The following is a 6,636-nucleotide window of genomic DNA, read 5'->3' on the forward strand; positions in this document are numbered from 1 at the left end:
CTCTTCTCTGTTAACAACGTCACTTGTGGGCCAATGTGTCAGTTCGTGGTAGACTTCTTCATACTCATCCGGTATATAAGGTAGTAATCTAGAAATGTCCTTTATATTTGCTGCTTTTATTGGAACTTTCCCCATGGGATATGCACAGTTGGGTGGAAAAGTAGAATGAGACATACGGCCAGGTTGAGACAGACGGAATGTGTGTTTCACAATAGCATCAATACACTGGGATGTTATTATAAATCAACAGTGTTGGCTACTGTATGAAAAGTGCATCATTGTACTGATTCCCAAATCTATTTTCTGGTCTCGTAGTACTGACTCCGGTATAGTTTCTTCTGATATTCAGTTTCTTTTATAAAGAATTGGCCACCAGTTCTTGAAATCCAAGATATCCTCTGTTTTCACTTCACATACTTCAAATTTCACAGATGTACTACTTTCTACGATCAGTTTGGTTATTTCATATACACAATATAGTCTTCTAAGGGTGCGCTTGATTGTAGCAAAATCCCTGTCATAGGGCAGAAAAGAATGACCTCTGACTGGAAAGAATTGCTCGATTTGTTTAAATCGGCCAGTGGCTGTTAAAAATAGAAGCAGCCTTACTAAAGCATGGTTCTTATTCTGCCCTGCACAGTTATCGGAATACAAATGTAGCTATGTAATTTCAGCAGGAATGTCCTGCAGGTAATTATACAAGAAAGAGCATACCCCATTACACCCTTTCCTGGCAATTCCCTCGTGATAAATATGTATTTTAGCTTTATTTTTCTCGATATCATGAATGCAAAACACGTTAGTAGTCAGCTGGCGCATGTAAAAAGTTTCCTCTACAGGGGTCACAGGTATCTGAATGTTCTGGATAAAACTATTGCCAGAGATAATACATGGTGTTCATCTTTCATTTCAGTTTCCGCTTCAAGTTTATTATAGAATTTTTCAGCCCATCTCTTGTGCACCATCAACTCAGCCACTGCACACCGTTTTGCCGCGTCATTAATATGGGGATTTCGAATCTTAACTTTTAATTCTTCACACAAGCGGCATGCATCTACCTGAGTCGCCCAAATGACAGGGAGTAGTTTTCATTGAAAAACAAAGCAAATGCCCGGTAGCTACATTTAACATCAGCCCCCCCCCCCTCCCCCATGAACCATGGACCTTGCCGTTGGTGGGGAGGGCCAGTCTGGATGATTGATTGATCTGGCCTTGTAACACTAACCAAAACGGCCATGCTGTGCTGGTACTGCGAACGGCTGAAAGCAAGGGGAAACTACAGGCGTAATTTTTCCCGAGGGCATGCAGCTTTACTGTATGGTTAAATGATGATGACGTCCTCTTGGGTAAAATATTCCGGAGGTAAAATAGTGCCCCATTCGGATCTCCGGGCGGGGACTACTCAAGAGGATGTCATTATCAGGAGAAAGAAAACTGGCGTTCTACGGATTGGAGCGTGGAATGTCAGATCCCTTAATCGGGCAGGTAGGTTAGAAAATTTAAAAAGGGATAGGTTAAAGTTAAATATAGTGGGAATTAGTGAAGTTCGGTGGCAGGATGAACAAGACTTCTGGTCAGGTGACTACAGGGTTATAAACACAAAATCAAATAGGGGTAATGCAGGAGTAGGTTTAATAATAAATAGGAAAACAGGAATGCGGTTAAGCTACTACAAACAGCATAGTGAACGTATTATTGTGGCCAAGATAGATACGAAGCCCACGCCTACCACAGTAGTACAAGTTTATATGCCAACTAGCTCCGCAGATGACGAAGAAATTGAAGAAATGTATGATAAAATAAAAGAAATTATTCAGATAGTGAAAGGAGACAAAAATTTAATAGTCATGGGTGACTGGAATTCGGTAGTAGGAAAAGGGAGAGAAGGAAACATAGTACGTGAATATGGATTGGGAGTAAGAAACAAAAGAGGAAGCCGCCTGGTAGAATTTTGCACAGAGCACAATTTAATCATAGCTAACACTTGGTTCAAGAATCATAAAAGAAGGTTGTATACATGGAAGAATCCTGGAGATACTGACAGGTTTCAGATAGATTATATAATGGTAAGACAGAGATTTAGGAATCAGGTTTTAAATTGTAAGACATTTCCAGGGGCAGATGTGGACTCTGACCACAATATATTGGTTATGAACTGTAGACTAAAACTGAAGAAACTGCAAAAACGTGGGAATTTAAGGCGATGGGACCTGGATAAACTGAAAGTATCACAGGTTGTACAGAGTTTCAGGGAGAACAATTGACAAGAATTGGGGAAAGAAATACAGTTGAAGAAGAATAGGTAGCTTTGAGGGATGAAGTAGTGAAGGCAGCAGAGGATCAAGTAGGTAAAAAGACGAGGGCTAGTAGAAATCCTTGGGTAACAGAAGAAATACTGAATTTAATTGATGAAAGGAGAAAATATAAAAATGCAGTAAATGAAGCAGGCAAAAAGGAATACAAACGTCTCAAAAATGAGATCGACAGGAAGTGCAAAATGGCTAAGCAGGGATGGCTGGAGGACAAATGTAAGGATGTAGAGGCATATTTCACTAGGGGTAAGATAGATACTGCCTACAGGAAAATTAAAGAGACCTTTGGAGAAAAAAGAACCACTTGTATGAATATCAAGAGCTCAGATGGAAACCCAGTTCTAAGCAAAGAAGGGAAAGCAGAAAGGTGGAAGGAGTATATAGAGAGTCTACACAAGGGCGATGTACTTGAGGACAATATTTTGGAAATGGAAGAGGATGTAGATGAAGATGAAATGGGAGATATGATGCTGCGTGAAGAGTTTGACAGAGCACTGAAAGACCTGAGTCGAAACAAAGCCCCGGGAGTAGACAACATTCCATTACAACTACTGACAGCCTTGAGAGAGCCAGTCCTGACAAAACTCTACCATCTGGTGAGCAAGACATATGAGACAGATGAAATACCCTCAGACTTCAAGAAGAATATAATAATTCCAATCCCAAAGAAAGCAGGTATTGACAGATGTGAAAATTACCGAACCATCAGTTTAATAAGTCATAGCTGCAAAATACTAACACGAATTCTTTACAGACGAATGGAAAAACTAGTAGAAGCTGACCTCGTGGAAGATCAGTTTGGATTCCGTAGTAATATCGGATCACGTGAGGCAATACTGACCCTACGACTTATCTTAGGAGCTAGATTAAGGAAAGGCAAGCCTACGTTTCTAGCATTTGTAGACTTAGAGAAAGCTTTTGACAATGTTGACTGGAATATTCTCTTTCAAATTCTGAAGGTGGCAGGCGTAAAATACAGGGAGCGAAAAGCTACTTACAATTTGTACAGAAACCAGATGGCAGTTATAAGAGTCGAGGGACATGAAAGGGAAGCAGTGGTTGGGAAGGGAGTAGGCAGGGTTGTAGCCTTTCCCCGATGTTACTCAATCTGTATATTGAGCAAGCAGTGAAGGAATCAAAAACAAAAAAAAACAAAAAATTCGGAGTAGGTATTAAAATACATGGAATAGAAGTAAAAACTTTGAGGTTAGCCGATGACATTGTAATTCTGTCAGAGACAGCAAAGGACTTTGAAGAGCAGTTGAACGGAATGGATAGTGTCTTGAAAGGAGGATATAAGATGAACATCAACAAAAGCAAAACGAGGATAATGGAATGTAGTCGAATTAAGTCGCACAAAGACCGGTGCGCATCCACAAAAGATAATATTAGGCATCTGGTGGAACAGCGATGGTATGGCTTTCTATGAATTGCTTCAGTGAGATATAACCGTTGCTGCCGACTTTTGTCAACAATTGAGACGTCTTGCACACGAAATCCGAGAACAACAACCAGGAAGACCGCGTGAAGTGATGCTCCACGATAACGCCCGGCCACATACTGCTAGAATGGCAAGAAACACTACCAGGAGTTGGGTTGGGACGTCATTCCGCACCCATCTTATTCGCATGACCTTGCACCCCCCGATTTTCACCTTTTCCTACCCACTGTCGACTAGCCGCCTAGGAACTTCCTTTCCAGATGCGCTCCGAACATGGTTCGACGAGTTCTTCGAAACAGAACTGCCATTTCTATCGTCGTGGAATCGAAAAGTTACGAGGCGTTGGCAGGCTGTTGTAAGTAATTAAGGAGAGTTTGTTATTGTAGACTAATATCCTGTTATGTGTATATGTTGTGTTTATTAAATTTATGGAAAAACGCATCGAATTTATGCACTAACCCAATATTTCACATCACTTTTGCAATTTTGGTCCTTGAGCCATTATCAAGCGGTACTGCAAAAGCTAAAACAAATATGCAGAAAATGAAGCACAGGGTGTATATACAGCGTCACACAAACATGACATGACATCAGTCATAGTACATTACAAAAAAATGTGATTATAACATGACTTACATTTTGCTTCAGCACATGTCAGACTTTTAAAATTCTTCTGTTAATATACACGTCATGTCCACTGTAGGAGTATATTAATTTCCAAGAGCGCGAAACTCTGTACATCGTGAAAAGATGTAAATTACGTAAACTGTTAAACAGTGTTGCCATTTTTAAGACAAATCAGTAACATCAATGTTCTAACACACTTTTTACACGTGAACTGAGGCCGTTGGTGCAAAGATACGAGTACATTCACAAGTCATATTTTCTGTGCACTTATCAGGGATAGTACATTCCAGTGGTAACAATTCCAAGCTTCATATCATAAAATAGAGCTTTCTGTGTGATGATAGAGTCGTAAGGTAGAAGGGGAAATATTGCACAACGAAACATTTTCCGAAAACATGTTAAATAAACAGTGTTGAACAGCCACAGTTTTTTCAGCTATTTTCGAAGTTTTTTTCTATACAATCAAATATTTAATACTGCAACCATTTCATAAGGTCAGGTCCCATCTGCTATCTACACAAATAATTGTTTTACAAACGACATCTACATATAAACAATATTGTAATGTCATTGTGAAATCTTAGAAATAGCACTTCTGTACACCAGAAATGCCAAACTGTACTCCATACAGAAAATAATGGTAGAAATCAAGATTTACTAGAACAACGAGAAATAATTGAGAGGTCATATTCGACACTGGGCAACGGCCTTGCCGCAATGGATACCCCGGTTCCCGCCAGATCACCGAAGTTAAGCATTGTCGGGCGTGGCCGGCACTTGGATGGGTGACCATCTGTGCCGCCATGCGCTGTTGCCATTTTTCGGGGTGCACTCAGCCTCGTGCTGCCAATTGAGTAGCTACTCGACCGAATAGTAGCGACTACGGTCATATAAAACCATCATAAAGACCAGGAGAGCGGTGTGCTGACCACACGCCCCTTCTATCCGCATCCTCAGCCGAGGATGAGACGGCGATCGGATGGTCCCGATGGACCGCTTGTGGCCTGAAGACGGAGTGCAATATTCGACACTGTGAGTAGAAAATTACATTTAGATATTCTCCGCTTTTATGAAACGTGTTTACAAATATGCTGTAGGATGAAAAGTGTTATATGTAGATAAATATGTCTACTCATACTGTGCTTAAAAACCATGTAACCATTACTGGAAATAGTGCGTAATTTTTCGGTATTGACCTAGTTTTGCAAAAATTGTAGTCACAATACGTCACTTTGCAGCATACCTATGTATCCTTAACTACGAAGTATGAAGGCATTTGAGGATGACTCCCCAGAGCTCGCAATGGATCGTGCATTGGAATAACAATCACCATCTGCGATTGAAGGCGGATTATTTTTTATTTTCGTAAAAATCAGCATTTTGAGGAAGGTGAGGTAAAACGCAGAGATCACTATCATTTCACCAGTGCGTACCGAGGCGCAGCACATGCTACAGGCCCCACTATATGGGGCCTGTCGTGTTCCACAGTCTTAGCAATTATGAAGTGCATTTTTTAATCACGAACATTTCCGAACAAAAGAGGTCAGCTGGAGATGAAGAAATTAAATTATATCTAGGCCACATTTCTATTCTACCATCAAACATCGAAGAACAAAAATATTTTACGAGAAGTATTGAAGTATGACACCTAGAGCGATACTATAATACAAATTTCCAACTTGTCTGTTCGCTATCCCTCAAAAAGTGCGCATCTTACCTGAAATCCGATTAACTGAACACAGTGAGGACATAATCGTCCTGATGATCGAGAGTTTAACCTAGTTACATAAGGTGCGTTTTTCTATACGGGTATGTGAGCAACGAATCGACTTTACTGGAACCTTGCCTACGCTCAATCGAAAAGTTTAATAGCTTGCTAACAGGTGAAATGAGTACAGAAGCCAAATATCAGAGAGACTGCATTGTATGTAACGTACTTAAGTGTATAACACTTGCAGATCATTCTGTTACACACCTGAAAGTTGATGTGGTACTCCTTGGTGGTGTATTCGAAAACTTTCGTTGTCCTTGACTTAACACATGTGAACTGGGTCCTGCCCATTACGTTAGTTTGCCTAGCTTGTCATGGGATGCTCTGCTAAAAAATACTGTAGTCAAATTGCAACTTATTACCAACACTGAGCAATTACAATTTGTTGGGCGTGGCATCGGAGATGATGATTTTGGATATGGAGCATACAGCATCACAGTCATTAGTGGTAGGGTTGATCTGAGGAGCACAGCTTTTAAAAGGAA

General features: G+C 40.5%; 1 pseudogene; it reads left to right on the top strand.

The window, feature by feature from the left end:
* The first annotated feature begins 5,079 nt into the window (after positions 1–5,079).
* Positions 5,080–5,197, top strand: LOC126476050 (5S ribosomal RNA; annotated as a pseudogene).
* The last annotated feature ends 1,439 nt before the right edge of the window (positions 5,198–6,636 follow it).

This window comes from Schistocerca serialis, chromosome 4 (genome assembly GCF_023864345.2).
Source record: "Schistocerca serialis cubense isolate TAMUIC-IGC-003099 chromosome 4, iqSchSeri2.2, whole genome shotgun sequence".
Lineage (NCBI taxonomy): Eukaryota > Metazoa > Arthropoda > Insecta > Orthoptera > Acrididae > Schistocerca > Schistocerca serialis.